This window comes from Drosophila subobscura, chromosome J (assembly GCF_008121235.1).
Source record: "Drosophila subobscura isolate 14011-0131.10 chromosome J, UCBerk_Dsub_1.0, whole genome shotgun sequence".
Classification (NCBI taxonomy): domain Eukaryota; kingdom Metazoa; phylum Arthropoda; class Insecta; order Diptera; family Drosophilidae; genus Drosophila; species Drosophila subobscura.
Window position 1 is genome coordinate 21,657,790 of NC_048532.1, and position 21,286 is coordinate 21,679,075.

Below are 21,286 nucleotides of genomic sequence, written 5' to 3' on the forward strand. Positions count from 1 at the left end.
TGTGTGACCAACGGCCAACACGTTTCCAAAAGTTGAGGCAGGGCTAGAGACCATAAATTAATTGAAAACTCTAATAAATTGGTATGAAAATCGAGGCGACAGCATGAATAATTAATAATTACCAGACTCGGGCTGGGGCTGGTGTCTTTAAATAAATTAAAACTCGAACTAAACTGCTCGAAGGTTAAATCAATTTCCTAATTTATTTGATGAAATCCCATCTCAATTATCGATGACTCCACCCAACCAAAACTACTTGCAGCAGGAAGGTCTCCAATTTCAATTTTCCAATGCCAAAAGCACTGACCTTTGGTATATTTTCTATGACCTCCAACCTGCACTGCACAACTGGCTTTAAGGAACCTTTCAAGGAGAATATTTTAATTTGCCATTAAACGGGCAAGTGAAACGGCTAACCTCAGCGAACTAGCAGTAACAATAAAAAGCAACTTTGGCCAACAACAACAAAAAAAGAACAAAACCCACAGCAATAAGCAACAATTACAAACAACTTGCCATCGATTTTCTGTGTTTTGTGTTTTGTTTGTCATGGCGCCCATTGTTCGAAGTCACGAACTTTTCGGGCGACGAAAAAGACAAAACCAAAATAAAAGAAAAAAAGAATAACCAAAAGAAAAATGTTGATTAAACCCATTGAAGTGTTCTCGGTGCCGTATATACGAGCAAAATTGGGGGAGGACAGATTATGAATTATTTGGTAGGGCAACTCGGCAACTCAACAATGGAATATATTATTTGGTGTATTCATTAAAGGCAGGATTACGAGCATATACGAGGGTTCCTTAATATGCTTAAGGACTCTCAGTAAGCATAACACTTCGCATAGATGGGGGGCACGGCGGCACAGCGCTTCAATCAAATTTCCGCCAGAAATTAAATCCATTATAAATGAGCTCAGTTCAGAGTTCCCCTGGCAGCCCAAAATCGTTATCCATTATGGACCATAATCTGTTGCATTAAAACTGATTAAAATGTCATGGCATATAGACCAGAAATTTATGGCCAGGCAAATGTGGTAATTGAAGTGCGGCACTTGACCCAGATATGCACTCCAACTGTGCGGATGAAACTGCCAATTGGGGATGCAGCAGGCAGGCAGGCAGGCAGGCAGTGAGAGCAGTCACCCGGAGGGGCATAGGGGCTGGGGAGTGTCACATTCTATCCGGATGATGCCGATGCCGATGCCATGCCTAATTAAATAACTCGATAACTAAGAGCATTGGTATGCAGGTGAGGCAAAGTGCAATGGAGTCGATTCAAGTGGAGTTCATTCGCATTTCAATTAAAATGGAGACCAGCAGAGAGCACAGATACACGCAGATACAGACACAGACACAGACACTCAACAAATGGCAAACCACTCAGAGGGACGTTAAGTCGTTTAGGCTTAAGTCAGCTTATTGCTCGGAAAAGTGGAACACGCGACGACATAGTTGACATACGCCAAAGAGAACGACAACGACAGCGACAGCGACGACGACCTGTTGGTGGTTGAATTTTCCAATAATCGAATGTACAATACAATTTTAATTAATGCCAAAACAACAACAAATGTGGATGCCCCTTTTTGGCGCTAATTTGATTTTAAAACTCATTTTCATATTTATTATAGATCTATCTCTCATAACAGTACCCATTTGATTTGCATTTATTCATGTACTAGAATATATATTCATGTGATTCATGGCCTGAGGTGAGCCATTCATGGACCGGCTAATTGCACATTTGGACAGTTTGCGGTGCCAACGTTTGCACAAAGTTAACGCAAAATGACAAAGTGCAAATGTGGCAACGCTCGCGTGGAGATAGAGCATGAATTGCGGTTGAGCTTGGGGTTGGGAATACACGTAGCTGTGGGTTAGCTAGGGGGGGGGGGGGTGGGAGGATGCAGCGCAGGCAGCAGGTGGGGTGCAGTATGTGTTTGTGTGTGTTTCTGTGGTGCTATCACATTCTGTTTACACTAAGCTGGGACCAGCTCTCCGCTGCTCTCTTTTCTCTGCGCTGTGCTCTATATGACAATATTGTTGGTTTAACATAGAAGAAGTCGAATCCCTAAGCCAAAGCCAAGCCAATTGAAGCATGGTGCACTTTTTTTTATATGGGAATCGTTTCTGTGAATCTATAAACAAAATTCGCAATGGATGGATTTTTATTGTATTATTTTGTTTGAGTTCCCTCATTTGAGAGTGTCGATTAATACCGAATATCTTTTATATTTATTAAATATTTCAGTAACATGTTTTATGCAATTTCTCTTCTTTCTTTTTCCACTCGATTTCCACTCTCGCTCGCTTACGAATTTTATTCATAATTCAATTGTATTGAATAAATTGCGGTTGCCATTAATGGCCGACCGCAGATGCATCAGATTAAAGTGAAAAACGAATATCGGTGTCACGCCCACAAATATGGATACGTGCACACATTTATAAATATTATATAACCTTTATAACCATGGCTCTTTCATCGATTTGTTTGAGTAATTAAACAATCGACAGAACAAATCCCTCGTGATCCGATTTTTCGGTGCCACTTGGAGCACTTTAACTGCACGAGAGGCTGCCTAAAATGTCTAAGGGAGGGGAGTAGCGCTGTCAGAGCCACTTACATAAATGCCATGCATCATGGATATTTATGTGCATAAATTATAATCAACGAAAAAAAGACGAACAGCAAGCGCCCTTGCAGACTGTAATAATTCAGATTAAAAAGTATTTATACACACGACACTGACAGAGGGGAGCTGCTCCTGCTGCTGCTCCTCGCCCTCCTGCTCGTGGTCCTGGTCCTGGTGGGGTGTCAGCGTTGGGTGGGGCTTATGCTGCTGGTCACCACGCGTGTTCTCGCTCTGATTTCGCTATAATAAATTGACATTTTTCGGACATTTCTCTTGAGCTTCTCCGGGCTCTCCCCGGCTCTTTGGTCTTCGCTCTGTGAAATGGAAAATGGGTGCCGGCCGCTGTGGGAGCTGTCCGTCATTTAAGCTTTCGCTCAATGCTTCTTTTTGTTGTTGGTTGTCGGTTTTCGGCTGCCGGTTGTCGGTTGTCGGTTTTCGGTTGTTGGCTGTTGAGGGCAAGCAGCTTATGGAGAGATTTCTCGTCAAGAGTTGCACTGCGGGGAGGGGAAGAGTGCGCCCCAAAGAAATCTCTCTCTCATCCGATGCCACTGTGTCCCCAAGCTAATATTTAAAATGATTTCTGTGTGAAAACTCTCCCCTACGAAATCTGGAAAAGCGAAAATGCTTGGCGTTCGCGTGGTGCGAGGGGGAAAAAGACAACAGGAAAAAGCAATAAGCATTCAAATAAAAAGTGGCAAAGGAAGAGACAAAACGAGAGACGCGAAGAAGCAGCGACAAATAATTTGGCACAAAAGCAAATAAACAAGATAAACGAACAAACAAACATGGGGAGGGTGATGGGGGGGAAGGAAAGGAAAGGGAAACAACAAATACCGAGGAAAGACAAAAACAAGACAGAAACAAAGCCAAGTACCCAAGCACATAATGAGCATAATGGGCGTGTTGAGTGGGAGGTCTTACAGTAGGGGGCAAACACACACACACATGTACTGGTACCCCAACCATGCCCTTCCGCCTACCCTTAGCATACGAGAGACGAGTGCCAAAGAGCTTTTTGTGTTGGTTTTCCCTCTCAGTGCCTAGAATAAGCGCCACTTTACATGTAAACATACACAAACACACACGCAGTGGAAGAGAGAGATTGGTTAGAACAGAGGCACAGAAAGGCTTGGGCTGTGCCCCTCTGTGACTGGGATGCAGCTGCAGCTGAGAAGCTGGAACACAGGGATGCATGCAGTGGCATCAGGCAGCAGGCATCAGGCGGGCCAAAACGAGGGCAAAGGCACGTCGCCCAACCATTTAAACTAATCTTGAGGCAGTTTATTTATATATATCTCGAGGGTCGTTTGTCCTAACAATGTGCATGCAACCTGCTTATACACTCGCATAGGAACATGTGCAATGTACACACACATGTTCAGGTAAGCTATAAAAAAGAAAGGAGAGCAAACAAACAAACAAACACAAAAGCCAGAGACAGGTGAGATCTATGAACGCATCGAATATACACATGCAGGGGGACAATAGTTCATGGGTCTCCGAGTGCGCTTCTGCTTTGCTATTAGGGAGCCACAAATATCCATCACGATTATACGAAGCCAATGAGGTGTGGAAATATATATCCCTCGGGTGCACGGGCCAACTTTCGGGACAGTTTTTCGCCAAAGATTTATAGAAATTTAGTTCCAAAAACCATATAAATGTATACCAAATGTATAGCCTATTCAAGTGCCTCGTAAGACCTTGTGAGAGACCTCAACCTGATGGCCATTGAACTGTGTTATCCCCAGCCTTAAATGGAAGTGAACCCCCTGTTAATATGCCTGTTAGTTAGTATCTAAGAACATGAATTGAATACCTTACTTAGGGCGACTGGGACACAACCTTTGGCCACGCCCATGCCTTGAGCACTTGAATAGATCGTTGAGGTCACAGGCGCGCACACTTGACTGACCTTTACCATAGGTAATGCCTGGTTTTGAGGCTATTTAATTTCTATATAAATATTTTGCCTTAGACCACAAATCTGCGGGTCATAAGCCGCAAGGACGCGCGGCTGGGCACACAGCACACGGCACAGGGCACACGACACGCAGCGCCTTACAAGCCTCGAGACGAGAGCATGCCCGACTGAACTTGTATTAAAGCAACCGGAAATTAAACACACAAAAAGTTCTATAAGACCCTGGCCTGGGCCGCACCTTTAGACACACACACAGACACGAGTACTAACTATACTTGTTTAGGTCTCTTAGTACACACACTCATCCGTGTGCATATTCTGCTTGTTAGGAGCTTTTGCATCTTTTATGGTTCCTCCCCCCCTTTCCATTTTATATCCATTTTTATATTTCATCCAAAGAGCTCCCTCCATCCGATTTTCCTTTTGGCATTCGAAATACGAAACGAAATGCATTCAACACAGAAATGTCTGTGTTTAAGCTTCAGCAGTGATTGATGCCAGCACAAAAGGTTTTTCCAACTGAGTTTTTCCTTTCTACTCACCAAATTTAACTCCGCAGCCAGTTCAATGGAATTCTCTGACGCTCCAGACAAGTGCCAACTGCAAAAGATAAGCCAATTAAAAGAAGCAATTATTAAATGAAACATCACAAGCCAAAGAACTCATCACACAGCCCGCACAGCCCGCACATTTTCGCACTTGAAGATGGAAGATGGCAGAGATGAGATGCGTCTGAGTCTGAGAGGGTTAATTCCCCACTGTCCAGGCAGCAACAGAACAGACTCCTACCAATTTGTGGGACTGCTCTTAGACAAAATTGAACATATGATGATGATGGTATGGAAAGGGGGCTTCAGCTCGTGCTTGGGTTGAGTGGGGAATGGTAGGGTTCCGGGCCCAGGCCGATGTCGTTGGTATTCCCCAGCATGTTCCTGCTGGCGCAAATGATGGAAATCACTTAACAAAGAGAGTGGGAAAGTGGATGACGATGACAACGACAACGACAACGCGGCTTATATGACAGGAGAACGAGCTGGTTGCTGTTGTTGTTGTTGCTGTTGCTTTAGTGGAGGCTGCTTTGCTGTCTGCTGGTGTGAGTGAGTGGAACTTGTGTGTCTGAGTTCTTAATGAGCTTTTGTCTGCTGCATACTTTTCAGCGCTGTGCTATGTGGCACTGTAGAGCGAGAGACACGACTCTTGCGTCTTGGGCTGCTTTGTTCAAATATTTGACAGCCAAGCGGCAGGCAGGCAGGCAGGCAGACTGGAGGCTCACAGTCCCTTGGTTATTAATGCTCAGTTTCCCAACTAATGAAAAAATATACCAAGGGGTTTGGGCATAGAAAATACCCAAATAATGTTTTCGTACAACCAGTGAAAGTCTTTAATGGGGAAAGTCTTCTTCCCCATGAAGTTTCCTTTCTGATACAGCCACACTTGAGTTTGTTAGTGAAACTTTCCTCCTGTGTGGTGCAACCGATCCAGCCACGAAATCACTTTGGGCAAAGTTCAATCAAACGAGTTAACAACTTCCGCAATGTGGCAGCCAAAATTAACCATAACTCTCGGTCTACAGCCCAACTAAACTGACCCATTAGCCGCTGGTCTCCCTGTCTCAGTCTTGGCCATGATGGGTAGGTGGACAGGTGGGGGCCACACAGGTTATGCGCTTGACTGGCGGGACAAGGCGACTTGGGGGGAATCTACCGCTGGGAATGTGTCGGGGTAATATGTGTATGGTAATTTTAGCGCTTGTCTCTCCACGGACACACACACACAACAATCACGAGAGACGGTACGGGGACAGCTCAGGTGCACATGGAATAAAAATGCCGTAGCACATGTCACATTTGCCACATGAGTTAACGTGGCTCATTTATCATGGCTACCTGTTCTGCTCTGCTCTGTCCTGTTCGCTCTTGTCTCCCTCCGGCTGCGGTTCAAGGTGACCAAGGCATTTGCCGGCCAATCTGAGGTCGTGTATGCGAGGTATCTATGTGTGTGTGTGTGTGTGTGTGTGTGTGTGTTATATGCATGAGTGTAGTCAACACCAAAATCTAATTGTAGCCTGTAGGCATTGGGAGGGATGGCAGCAGCACAACTTTAATTAAGGTGCCAGCAACTCCTTTCCCCAGTACTCGCATCACAATGCAATATTTATTAGTGCGTGTGGCTCCCTGCTCCCCGCTCTACATAATACTCGTATATGTATATATACATATGTACATATATGCACGGGGATCCATGGCATGTGCTCTATGGCATAGCAATATAGTATGTCGCCTGACTAAATTTAGATATTCAAATCGATATAAAAAAGAAGCAGGAAGCCCTGGCACGCACGCATTTTTAGTGCCCCAACTTTTGCCTCGAAACTCTGAGCCCGAGTTGGAGTCTAGGAGACTGGGAGACACATGTGTGCAAAGGTCGCGCTTTTGTTATAATTGTGTAGAGATAGGAATAAAAGCCTTAACCCAACAAAAACTGTTTGCAAACTTGCCACGAGAATCGACATCGACCGTAGTCCAACTAATGCCTAAGCCTATGCTAAGATTGAGGCTATCCAGATAGTATATCCCCATGGCACCGCCTACTCATTTGTATTCTCTGTGCCCTGAAAGGGTAAGCGGAGTGAGACTGCCAAGTCAGAGTGTATTTAAATATGGATTTTAGTATCCCTGAATCATGGACTTTGTTACCAAGAGAAAGAAAAGTTTTGTTTTTCGGTTTGTAAAGTCTCCAAAACACTTTAAAATCCTTTGCCAGGGGCCTGGTGCTTTCAGCAGCTGTCTGGCAGTCTGGGCTGTTTACCTTTAATTATAATGTTTGATGGTAATTATAGGTATCGTCCTCTACAGGACATGTTTTGTGTGTGTGGAAACTTAAACTTTTGCTTTACTTTCACCAATTGAACCAATTTGGGGCCACACATGGGAATATACGTACGTTTATATGGCATACTCGTATATCTCTGGCCCATGCCATGCCTAAGGGCTCTCTGCTCTGCATTATTTATGACCGTGTATTGATTAAATAATTAGTCGCTCCTCTGCTACAAGCGGCCGTTTCACATGCATATAAATAAAATTTATATCAAATGCCATCGCATATAAATTTCTGCCACCCGAAAGAGCCAAAGGCAGCACAATTTCCAGTTGCATTTCATTTAATAAAGCATTTGGCACAGACAAACACGGCCCAGACGAGTGGGGCGAATGGCCACTGAGTGGGAATGGGGGGAGAGACTTAATTAATTATTTATACTCAGCTTGTTAACAAAATTTTTTCCCTCCTTTTTAACATTCTCTGTGTTTGCTTTTACATTTTCTTTTTCTAGTTTTTTTTCTGTTTCTGGGCTGGCATACCGGGGGCTGTTTGAGCTGCAGTCTCACAAAATAGGGTTAAGTATTGGACCAGGTTGAGGCTGAAACTGAAGCTGAGGCTGAGACGTACCAAGGGGTTTTGTAGGGGAGCAGACAAAAAAATATATGTAGATTTGAATGCAAAGTTTGGGGAGATTTGTATGCATTTGGAGATTGTATTTTTCTACAAATGTTTGCATTGCAGAGAGGGAAACATTTCCAGCCTTGCCATACATATTTTTTATTAGCATCTTTGTGGCTTTTTTCATGCCAACCATGGCTAGATGGGCAAATGATAATTATAATAGCAACTGCCATAAAAATTATTGATTTTATTTTAAATTTTTACAATCAAATCATTTTTAAAAACAATTCTTTTTGTTCATTCCACAGACAATTACCCTTATGCTGAGCATGAACGGACACAGCTTCCGCCACGTACTCGGTAAGTGTTTTCTGTTTACTTTTTAAATATTTTGTTTTTATTTCCCATCTGATGAAATTTCAACGTATTTTTGAAATAAAATGGAGCCTGCTCTCATATTGATGGTTATTTATGGGGTGTTCGTGGTGCCAGAAGGCAGAAAAGCTCTCAAAACACGTGCTTGATTAGAGTCACAAGCCCCCACACTCCGTGGCGGATATTGCGGATATTCGCAACGCCAGCGGACATGGCTCAATCAGGATACACAAATAGCTGTAGATGTGGATGCAGGCCAGGGGTATTGGCTGAGGCAGAGCATCTAAATTGGCTTTGCAACTGTTGGAATTTGTTTGTCCACCATTTATTTGGCCACATCGCATCGGCGGAATGCCTGCCCCCACCCGACAGTACGCGGCGGAGTGGCGTCAAGCGCCGGGGTCATGTATCGATTTTCCTATAGAAACTTTGACCATTTTTAATGGCCCATTTTTATTTTGTGTTTTTCCTTTTTGGCTTTTGTCAGTGGCCAAATATTTGTGCCTATTGTGTGTGGCGAAAATATTTATTCTGCATTTGTTTCCGCTGTGATTTGGCTACGGAAAAGATAATTTCCGCTAATTGCCTGCTGGGGGAAGAGCCGTAGATGCGGGACTATTTAGTGCAAAGTTATCCAATAAATTAAGGGAAGTCAATTAAAATCAGACAATCGTATTTTAAAGCCAAAAATTTAACAGAGATCTAGTTTTAATTTCCCTTTAATTTAATATTTCTCCTTGTGCATGGTGGAGATTCAAAGGCTGCTAAAGCCAGATTCTAACTGGACTAATTTGAGCAGATTACAAATTCAGGAGTAGTACAAAAACTCCACCCCGCCGCCACCCCGCTCATTCGACAAATAACAAAGTTAATTAGTTTTATGCACAACCTTTGTTTGCACAAAAAGAAACACAGAAAAAAATATACGAAAAAAATAAGCGAGGGGAAATCAGTAGAAAGTTTTCACATTTCCGTGCAAGGACATGCGTGACGTCGTCGGGTGACCCCTCAGAAGTAACTCTCTGCTTTCACACTTGCCACTTTCTCACACATATAGAGGGGATATATATATACATATATTCTGTGTTCCTTTTTGGTACTTTTCTTTTCTTTCCTTGGTTTTTTTGGGCCAAGACTGTGGCGGCAAACAAACTTGCACGAGGTCTGAGAAATTAAGAAAGTGAGCGGGAAAATAATACATATTACAACTACTACAGGATACACGTATGTATGCACGGTATATCCGTCTACAAAGGACATTGCTATGATTAGCATTTCAATGGTGGGAAATGTTGGAAATTGGTTGGTGTTTTTACTGGAGCTACTGCCAAGGATATTATTCATAAAATGCAATTACTTTTAATGCCCAGGCAGGCCTCCGTGCCGCGTAGTTGCACTGTGCAACTATAATTAGATGGCCAATTATGGCGTTGAAAATTGAAATTTGCGGCAACTGCAGCACTCAATTTTCTTCTCTCTTTTTTCCCACCGCAACAATGTCGATGCGGCGGGATCTGCATCTAGCCTCTGGCCTACAAAAGGCCCACTCACGAGAGACCTCTTAGTCACGTGTTGGCATCTCAAGCAAATAAAAACCATGTGCCTGCTGCTGGCAGGTTGGGTGGCCCATAAAAAAACGTGTCATCCAAGCGATTATCCTTGCGTGTCCATGGATTAATTCTAATGCTCAAAATGACGCACGATTTGGCCTAATGCATGCGGGCTTTTCCAATAGAATGTATGGGTCAAAGGGGACCCACACAGTCCCTCTATGTAGGTCACCTCTAATCCGTATGCTCGTGCCTCGTACGTGTTGTGGACAACCCTATCTGTAGCAGAATCTCTGCACGAGTATAAACAAGGCATCCAGGATCAGTATCAGTATCTGTAAAGGAACGTTTTGCAGCCATGTAATCCTTTGACTGATTTTAAACATTGCACATTTGACTCATTTACTAACCGCAACTGAGTTTCAGTTCATTCTGGGTAAACATTTCATTATAATACTCGTAAATGAGTGAGTCTGGCCTTTGTTCCCATTCTGATTGAATTTTAATTAAATAAAAACATCCGCGAATCAAACCGAAACACGTTGGTCGTCGGTGTCGGCCGTCAAACTGTTTGGTAATAAAGTCAACCGGTTCATTGGGCATTTAAGGCAATTCCACTACAATGTTTATATCAATTAAATGGGCTTCGGCATCACTCTCTCCCTCTCCCTCTTTGGGTGTCCCCAAAATGTTTACACAGCAGAATAATTAAAAGTAATTGTGTTGAATTAAATGACAAGTGAAAATGCAATCGATAGTGTGGCGTGCGGAATTTATAGCACAAAAATGAAAATATTTAAATTACTAAAATGTGGAAAATGTAAAAAAAACTAAAACCCAGTGGACCCTGCAGATCTGCGGACTAGCCCTTGCCTAGCCAACTGACTAGCCCAGTTGGACGAGCACTTGTCAGTTGATTCTAGCCCGACTCCATGTAACATCCTATAACTTTCTCTCATTTTATGTGTGGGTGATGTGGCTGATGTCTACATGGACCAGCCCAAACCAAAAAACCAGGGGAAGTTCTTTATTCAACTGGGTAACTGCAACATCAAAGTGCAAAGAAGAATCTTAAAGATATTCTCATACACTCATGTTACATATACACATACATATGTACATGACTATACAATGTAGATAACTACATATGTAAATTATTACCATATAACATTTTCTTTTGCTCACACGCGCAGCTGAAATTGTTGCACAGCATGTGGCATGTTGAAAGTGGGGGGCAGCGTTAGGATCTCCCTTTCTCTGATGCTGGGTAGAGCAAAGCAGAGAGCATATTTGAGTTGAAGCTCTGCATAATAATCTTACAGCCATACACCCATGCCATAGGTACGTATAGGAATGTAATTGTGTGTGTGTGGAGTATTTGTGTAGCTGTGTTGAAGGGGATTGTAAACGAAATTTGTTGTATTGAAAGCACGGCTTGGATTTCACCGTTCATCGTACGTACCCTGCACATGGCAGATGACACTGCTGCCTGCCACACTCTCTTCCACTGTTCTCCTCTCTGCTCTTGCATTTTCAATGAGTTTGGCTTTTACCTGCTGGAGACGGGAGATTGTTGCTGCTTGTTTGGCTTTGGTTTCAGTTTCCACACATACACAGACACGTGTATATACCATACATGCATTCATATATGTACATTAATTTATGTAGGGTTGACAGCTTAAAGAGCCACACAATATATCATGTTTGAGTCAATATGGTTGGGTTTTATGCCATCATATTCGAATAAACGCCGTCATTCAACTTTGTTCATGTGTCGCCTGCCAAAGTGGCTGTAAAATGCAACTCCTTCTCATTTTCCTCAGCAGCAGCGGCAGCGACAGCAGCATCAGAGCTTACATTTTTCACACTTTTTCTCGCATATTTTGCCTGCACTCCAAAACTTTTTTTGCAACGCAAATTTCCTTTATATCAACATGAAAAAAGCGAAGAGAAAGAGAGACACTGACAGAGAACGGGTGAGGGTAACTCATTTAAGTTGTGACATGTGATGCTTCCCCAACTGCCCCTGCCCCTGCCCCTGCCCCACTATCGCCTCTGCCCCTGCAGGCTAGCTGCCTGGCTGCCTGGTTAGGTGATGGCCAAGGGTGAAACTTGTGCATAATTCACGCTGAGCGCGAAATGTGAAAGTTTGTGCCAGCCCCCAAGCTCATCCTTCCGCCATCATTTCCCTTCGGATGATTGGTGTCAGGCTGAAGGGCAAATGACTCTGGCTTTGGCAAAACTGCAAAGTTCAGTTCGTGTTTTTCGTTTTTTTTCAGCTGCAGCATTAATTAAAGTTGTTATGGAGCAGGAAAAACATGTTTACTCATGAGCGATTGATTTGCAAGGTAAAGTTCAAGGGAATTATGGAGTCTATTTATAGACAGAGCTGGCAGTAGAGGGTTTGCAAGTCCCTTTCTGTTATAGAAATATATCTGATATATAAAGTTATTGGATGACTCTTTTTTCTCGAATTTTAGTTTAGTTTTAAAGCATCGTTTTCCATTCGTTTATGGCCTTTGGCAATAGCAAGAAGATTGCGAATGAATATTGAACAAATACAAGTACATATGCATGTGCTATATGTACATACCCATATAAACATTGCCATTGGACAAATACATTGTACAACAAATCAATTTCTGTTTGACCAAACGCTCCACTGAGCTGAACAGTCAACCAACTCCACTTCAGTCCAGTCCTGTCCAGTTCCCGAAATAAACCCCACCCCACCCCACGGCCCTGCCCCCTCCATCTATTTGGGGCACTCTGCTGCTTTTGTTTATGCCTTTTTTCGTATCTGCAAATAAACTTGACTCGTTTGCTGGGTTTCGTTTTGAGCTCATCTTGCCCCTGGCCCTGGCCCTGGCGCTGGCACTGGACCTGCCACTGACACTGATTGCCTGTGAGGCATATGCCTGACTTGACTGCAGTCAAGACGGCCATTATTCACTTGCACTCGCCACTCTAGAAAACAGCAAGAAGCAAGCAGCGGGCAGCTGGCAGCAGAGAGCAAGGAGCACTCGCTGAAACTTAACGGGTAACGGGAGCTCAGACATAAAAGAAAGCAGCGAGTCGTTGTTGCCCCTCGGTGGGAGGAGAGGTGTGCTGCTGGTTCTCCCATTGTAGGCTTGGCCACCACACCGCACCGGATGTCCTGGCATTTCCGCCTTGCTAATACCGAGTCGCCATGAGTCAGCCATTGTTTGGGAGCGGGCGTCTCTCATGTTTGCCTTCTGCCCTGTGCCTTGCGACTTGTGTTTTCTCGCCGTTTTCTTATTTTTTTCATTAGCATTTTCCTTGCAGCTCTGTGGGGAAATATTGTCGTCAATTATGTTACATAATCAACAAACGCACAAACACAAATACACAGAAAAACACACGAACAAACAGAAGAATAAAACAATTCCTTGGCTTTCCCTGACTTTGACACGGTTCCATTTTGCGTGGGACTTTTCCCTACGTAGATTTACATTAATGATGTCCACTTTGCACGCGCCAAACAAAAAAAAAGAAAACCTGAACTGGGTTAACCGTTAACTCTGCATTTGGGTTAATTTCATATAATTTTTCATGATTCCTGGCAGGGTTCTGGCAAGATGAATGGATCAGGAAACGAAGCACAAATGGCGTTATTATGATGTTAGCAACGGATATGCCATAGCCCCAAAAGGCTTTTAGTTCAAGTTTGAAGCACAAGAACGTGAGGGATGGGGAAAAGCTACAGCTATAAGAAACCGGGAGGAACTGTTCCACTTGTAGGTTACACAAATGGAAAGAGATTTGCTCCACAGATTCGTTATAGTTCCACCAAAACCATTCTAGTGCTGTGTTCGGATGATTCAGAACTCTTTCTCCACTCTTTGTCCTAAGGTTAATCGATTCGTTTTGGTGCCACAATTTGTGCTTTGTCCTCAAAAATCATTAGAAACTCCAGTCAGTAGGTTATACTTAGCTAGACGATGTTGTTTGTCTTGTTTTTCTTCAAGCTAATGAAGCTGAATTTATTGCCAAAGCATTATGGACATAAACACAGTTTGCACATACTCATTTTATGGCCAACAACGGCGTATAATGTGGCTGAAAGGCAGCCAAAATCGACTAATGCATGCAAACCTACATACAAAAGAGACAGAGCGGGAGAGAGAGAGAAAGAAAGAGAGGGATAGAGAGACTGGTGGGCTTGGCATGCCGAAAAAGTTGCCAACATTTTCTGTTGTTGTCTGCTGTTGTGGCCCCCGCACACACACAGAGACACAAAATGGATTTTGTCTGCATTAAAATAAGTTCTAGATAAAGCGAGGAAATTGCTTTTGAATACACGATATAAGTACGGGGGTACTAGCTGGAGTATATTTTCTGTATGGCAATTCGTTTTTGCATCGAAAAATTGAGACACATTCTGTGGCATTTTTCAAGTCGTTAAGTCGTTTGCCACTCGTGACGCATAGGTTATTTTCCACATTATTTAACGCCAAGAGACGCTCTAATCGAGTCTGCCATGATCATATAGTATAACCACTACAAAGTGTGGAAATAAATAAAAAAAGAGTTTCTAATGAAGCTGTGGAAATGGGTGCAGCTCGCTTCCGTTCCATATTGATGTGCTGCCAACTGTCTGGAGTGCCAATTGGTACGGCTCCCACATTGGACCACATAAATCTAGACCAAAGAGACAAGACATAAATCTAAATTTGGCTGCTAACGAAATCATATTTTCCAAGCACGCACAATGATTTCTGTTTCAGTCTTTCTTTTTGCCCAGTGGAATGGGGGCGGGGCATATCTTAGTCATAGTTGAACCGCATTGGCACTGGAACTCAATAAGTTGGCATTTCCAGAATCCCGAATGATAACTGGATCAGTTGGGGAAGCCTGAATTATGAGGACTCTCAGCGGCATGGCTTAAAGAGTTTGGCAAACATCATTGTAAAAATGAAATGAAATTTCTGTGTGGCTGCTGCTCCTCCTCTCTTATCGTAACCTTGACATCCCACAGGCCCACTGCTAGGCTGGATGGCTATGGCCAGCCGCACGCACACATAAATAATTAAAATGACCTCATAATGTTTCGATTTTTCCTCTCTTTTTTTGTGGGTTCTTCTGGTGTGTGCTTTTTTTATTGTTTTCTCTGCGCTCTGTGTGGACTTTTTGGCGCTTTTTCGACTTTTTGCCGCAGTCATTAATGTAATGGTCTGCATTATTTGCCTACATTTAGAGGTTTAGGACTCCAGCCAGCACCTACTCGTATCTGTCCTTCTGCCTACTTGACCCTTGGAACACATTTGCAAATGACACGCAAGACACGACGCTGGATGCCCCGTTACATGCATAAATGTGTATGTATGTGTTGCAAATCAAATGGGGTCCATGGCTGGCAGCTCTTCCATCAGCTGATCCATCGCCTGGCCTCGTCCTTGTCCGTCCGTGCATTTTCCCTGTGCTTTTAGCCTTTTATTGCCGGTCACTTATTTGCGTTCGTTCAATGGCGAACTTTTCTTTCCGTTTTTGCCGCTGGTGCTGCTGCTGCTTGTGCTTCTGCTTCTGCTGCTTTCCTCAGCAATTTTCTCGCTGCCTGGCATTTTCGATGGGCAGTCATTCATGTCGTTGCTCCAGCGTAATCCTCGATTGCCGCTTTGCCTGCCAAATCGTCTGTGCCATCAAATTAAACGACAACTAAATTGGCGCACATTTTGTGCTATTTGGCAGGCTTTTGTCTGCGCTTCGAGGCTTTCATAAGCAGACCACGAACAACAAAAAAAACAAAAGAAAAACCCACTAGCCATCCAGATCAGTCTCTGGCTGGTTTCAGCAGGAAATTCAAATAAAATGCCAGCAACGACAGCAGCTGACATTGATTGGGGTTATGACACAGGGGGGGTGCACGCAGAAGGCGGATCTAATAACCGTAATAATATTAAGTAGCTGATAATTTGACACTAAGCCACACTGGCGTATGCGTTATGCGATGGAAGATAGAACCCCACGACTGGCACAAATCATTGGACTTGATAGAATTATACTGCCTGGGAAGCGAGAGTATCCGCTTCAGGCTAAAGAAACTCTTCTCGAGGGGCACACAGACTTGCCCTGTCACTTTCCATTTCCCAATTTTTCCCACATCGCGCCACTTGTCGGCTGCAATTTTCAACCCGGACTTAATTAGTTGCTGTCACACTTGCTGGCAGACAAGCAATCCCTAAAACCCACGAAACCAACACCACACTCTCCAGCAGAAACAGAAGCAAAGGCAGACACATCCAGCAGCTTCAGCTCCCTGGGCGCCCATAGAAAACTTTCAAAATAGATTAAATTTGTTCTTGACTAAGGTGCGAGGAGGGAAATTCACCGCAGCAGCCCAAAAACCCAAAAAGAAACTGCAGCAGCGGCAAGAAATGGCTAAATTGAGTGCACACAAAACGAAGGCTTGAGCCAGACGGTAAAGGGCGGGGAAAGACAAGAGAGGACCGAGTTGGTTGCTGCACAAGTGCAGTTTTCCTGTTGCTGCAGCTTTCCTGCTGGTCAAACATAAAAAGGATAACACATGGTGCGGCCCCAAAACGAAAGAAAGAGCCAATAAGATAGTAGTCCCCGGCAACAGGGTGAACCGTTTTTGCCATGCCCCGGAGCCGTCCTGTCCTGCTCGGTCGCTCAGTTATGACAACACAAAGGATGAGCCAACACAAAATCCCAAAAAGGATGCAGAGCCAAAGAGAGCCAGAGTGAAGCCCAAGGCGCAATGCCAATACCCAAGCTCTACTCTGTGTGTGGACAACCAAAGCTGGAACTGGATGCCGCTGCCTTTGGGCTATTCAATTGTCCGCTTGATCCCCGGCAAGGAGTTGCCAGTTAGCCACCCCCACGCCCCTTTTGAACCTCTTCTTGTTTGCCCCCGCTGGCCATTTCATTTTATTCTCTTTGCTGTTGATTTTCCATTTTGCTTCCATCACAGGCTGGATCCTGCTCAGCGTTTAATGTTTCTCGGCATTCAGTTTTTCGGTTTTCAGTTACCTGTGACGGCAATGTAGGTCAGAAAATGCCACTGTAGGCCACCTTTTTGTGTGGAACGTGTGCTTTTCTGCTTCCGAGAGATATTACGCATACGTCACCTCGCACATGGCTGGGTTTTTGTTGTTATAATAAATTGACAGTGCCAAACAAAACAATGGCTGGGCAAAGCAAAGGGAATGGGGCATGTTATTTGCATTTTCTGTGGGCAGGTGCCACTGTGCGCTGTGTACAATTTCACAGGCAGGTTTTGACCGAAAAAGGAATCGCACCAATTTCGTGACACAATCAACCACAGTTTATGCAGCAGCAGCAGCTGCTAGGAAAAAGACACAAATATTTGAATGTGAGGAGAGCGTATACGACTATCAGATATACTTTCTGTCAGCACTAAATGGTTATGGCCATTAATCACAAGCTATAACTGATATTCAACTCTTTAATGCATAGATCCATTACACATATAGGAATATATGTATATAGAGGCAAAGAGAGACTCCAAACTGGCGGATGGTGGATAAAAATTCACAATCATCCAACGCAATTTATCATGCAGTGCAGCAGCAGCCATAATGTAAAGAGAAAGTAATGTGGAATACCAAATGAAAGCTAAACATTGCAGCGTCATTTCACCTGTGTGCATAAGCTCTCTCTCTCTCTCTCTCTCTCTTCCCCGCGATGTAATTTAGTTAGGAAATTCAATTTAGCGCAACGCGGTTTATCTAAAATGAGGAGAAATCAGCTTAGTTGTTGTTCTTTTTGCGTCAGAATCATTCGTAGATTGCCATAGCATCGGCGAAAAGTTTGCTACAACATTTGGAAAACTTTTCAGCGCGATACATCATGACGTATGGCTTATAGGTGTTCATTCATTTGAGTAGCGTATGCGTAACATTTGTGTGCCACACCTGACATATGTTTAATATTTGTTAGCACTTAATCGGGTAGGTAGGTTAATATTTGTAGCTCTTAATCGTAGGACACTTTAATGTGTGCATGCACATATGTATGTGTGTTTGTATGTGTAATGCTCGTTGCACTTGAGCTGCAGCTCAGGTAAATTGCCATAATTAAGGTCCCCCATTCCCCCAATCCCCTCTCTGTAAATGAAATAACATGATGCTCAGAGCACACTCTGGTCGAGACTTACCTAATTAGCGACAGGATTTCGAGGCAGCACAAAGTAGATTCTTTTTCTGGCTGTAGTTACTGTTGCTGCCCAGACACTGGGGCATGCCGCGTGCGTCGACGAACTGCCTGCCACACGGACACAGACGGGTGGATGGACGGACCTAACCAACGTTCATTTGGCCCTTTGGGCTATTGTTTGTGGGTGGTCCTGTGTTTGTAGTTTTTGCTAGCATTGGTTGTTGTTGTTGTTGCAACGTTGTTAGCCAACAATCTGGCAACGCCTTTTGCCTCGCTTACAGTGTGTTTTTTTGTGTTTGTGCTTCGCTTCTTACACAGCTTGTTGCAACTTATGTGCAACTGCCGCTGGCTGCACGGAGACGAAGAGTGAGTGGCGGGGGGCTGCAGAGTAGAGTTGGTGGTGGGGGGTTTTAACCAAAAGTTGCAAGGACACGCATTGCCTGACGAACGACACACACAGGACTTCAACACACGCTGCGAGCGAGAGAGAGAGAGAGTGCGCGGCGGCGGCGACGAGACGTACGACACTTTGAAATGTTTTTGCTGGTGTTGGTGCTTTTGAAATTACCTCCGCTCCCCATCCCACCCAGCAGCAGCACCCTAACAGCTACAACAAACACAGGGCGTTGGGGCGTGGTGTGTCATGGTGCTGCGGGGTGTGCTGGGGGGCACCGGGACCCCCTCGAGTTTTATTTTATTTTACTTCTTTCTTTTGCCTTTATTTAGCCAACTTTTGACGCTTTGCTTTGCTTTACGTTACTTTACTGCCGCCCATGTACCCCTCGTCACCTTTTCTGCTCTTGCTGCTCCTTCTGTCATTCTTTGGTTTTATGCTTTTTCGCGCTTTTTGTCGTGTATTCTTTCAGGTTTATTTCTATATTTGTTATGGTTCTTCGTACTTATTTTTTATGATTGTTTTCTTGGCCTTCCCCCCCTCCGTTGCCCTCCGCTTACTTTGAAGTTTTAACTGCCATGCGATGTATGCTATGCCCAAAGTTTCTCCTGGTTTGCTTTTCCTCTGGCTTTGACTTTGACTCGCACTGGCACTGGCAACAGCCACTACTCGATGTTCTTTTGGCGCCACTGCTGTGCCCCTAAAACTTTTGTATTCTTTTCTTTGGGCTTTGCTCTTCGTTTGGTTTGGTTTCGTTTCGTGTTTTGGGACAAGACAAGTAAGTGATGGGCAGCAAGCTGCTTATGTAAGTGGCAGCAATTTGCCAAACAGTTAGTTGTTGAGTAGGAAAAAACTGACAGAGAGAAGAAGAGGGTCTCGAGCTGGCTCTGACTCTGGCCCTTCCTCCAGGTGGACACTTATGTAAAGTGATGCAAAGCTCGGGCAGGATAAAAGTCTCTGAGCATGACAGGTGGAGACTTGAGAGAAGACTCGAAGAAAGTTTAATGTGAAATGTAAGAAACCAGAGTAAGATTGAGTTTTATGGCCAGAAAGTTGCGTGAGTGGAGAGGCTAAAGTTGCAAAAAGAAAAAGTGGTTGACTGGTTGGATGGTTGATTATGGAGAAAACGTGTTCAAAGTTCCACGAAATGTAATATATTCCTAATCAAATATGTCTCTGATTCTAAGGAAATAATTTCCGTTAATATTTCATACATTTACCCCAGGCAGATGCATTTAAAACATCCCTCTCCGAAAACCTTCCTTGCACATTCACATATTCGCAGCAAATTCATTAATAAATCATTTCTCGTACTTCCTCCAACTGGCGCACATATTTGCACGTCTCTCATATGCACTACATCACATGTACATACACTCATACATGTATATGTACATATGTACGAGTTTGTGTGAGAAGCAAAATGCGGTAAAAATTGTGTTTGTCTTTTGCCTGAATGAACTATTTTTATTTATTTATGCACTAGATTATTGCCAGGCAACTGCCCGTGAAAATAGTGCGCTTAAATAAAATAAAAATACAAATTTAAATAAAACAAAAATAACTTTTTCATATTGCCTGCATTCTGCGGCGGTTTCTGATATTAAATTTGCATCTACACATCACCAAGTAATTGCCAGACTTTGCCGTTTTGCGGCACTAAAAACTATTTTATACGCTCCAACGCCTTGCAAAAATGTTTGGAAATTTATTATCAAGAATGTCTGAAGGAAGGCTGCACCCAACCGCCTCAGGTGATGCATATGTGAGGCAGCTAATAATGTATCTGCACTCTTGCCTTATCTATTAGCTATTTTTCGCGCAGACAATGTAACGTAGAAGCAGACAATTTGTTCTCTGTGCAGACTCTTTGGCTGTGCACGAAATATGTTAAAAATAAACCAAAGCAAAGAAAAAGGAACTGCAAAAATGCGAAGCACCAGACCAAAGCAAAACGGACTACAAGAGAGAGAGAGAGAGAGAAGGAACAAAAGAAATGAATTAAACTGGCATGTGTGCTTCGCGTCGAATATTCAACAAGCAAAAAAAAGGCAAGGAACCCCCAACGAATCTTCACACTAAATAGAATTTATCTGTAAATTGTAACAACGAATTCGTCTGCCCTGTGGTCACAGCTACAGCAGTGGTCACAATAATAGAAGGCACAAAATAACTATACACTGAAAGATTTTATGTCTAGATTTCTTCTTGGGGCATTGCATGAAAATTTCTTGAAAAATAAAAAGTTAAAGATTTTTTATGTTAAAAATGCTAACATATTGACCGCTACTGTATGCATATTATATACATTTATTACCATATATACTATATTTATACCATATCATTACTTCGAGGTGGTCATGGCAGACAAATGTTTTGTGTGTGTTTCAATGTTCAATGTCTGTCCTTAACACAGCATTGGAATGCTGGGAATTTAGCTAGAAACGACATTTTTGTCTAGCAGCCAAACACGCCCAGAAATATGCAACACGTCCTGCCTGCCTGCCGGCCCCTTGTTCGCCCCGTTCAATGTGACTCCACCCCAGTGCACGCAATGTTGGACCCACACAACTGTGGCTCACATACTGGTATTCTCTTGACTGTGGCTTTGACTGGGGCTGGGGCTGACTCATAAGGCATTTCGTCTAATGATTGACTGACTGGATGACTGGCTGACAGACTGACTAACTGACAGAATGACTAACAAACTAACTAACTAACGTGTGTGACTTTTCCCAGTTCTGGCTCTGTTCCACGTTCAGTTTTCTCCGCTCTGTTTTGGCGCTCGGCGTTTCTCTGACTTT

At 43.5% G+C, this 21,286-nt stretch overlaps 1 protein-coding gene across 22 annotated transcripts in view; it reads right to left on the bottom strand.

Annotated features, from left to right (window-relative positions):
- LOC117895650 (glutamate-gated chloride channel) overlaps positions 1–21,286 on the bottom strand; it is a 47,610-nt gene that overhangs the window by 24,367 nt on the left and 1,957 nt on the right. For all 22 annotated transcript variants that reach the window (XM_034803436.1, XM_034803456.1, XM_034803446.1 and 19 more), the window contains 2 exons: positions 18,090–18,469; positions 5,105–5,162 (listed from right to left, as the gene is read on the bottom strand). The gene's annotated coding sequence lies outside the window, so the exon portion shown is untranslated. Of the gene's footprint in view, positions 1–5,104; positions 5,163–18,089; positions 18,470–21,286 lie in introns of those variants that run through there.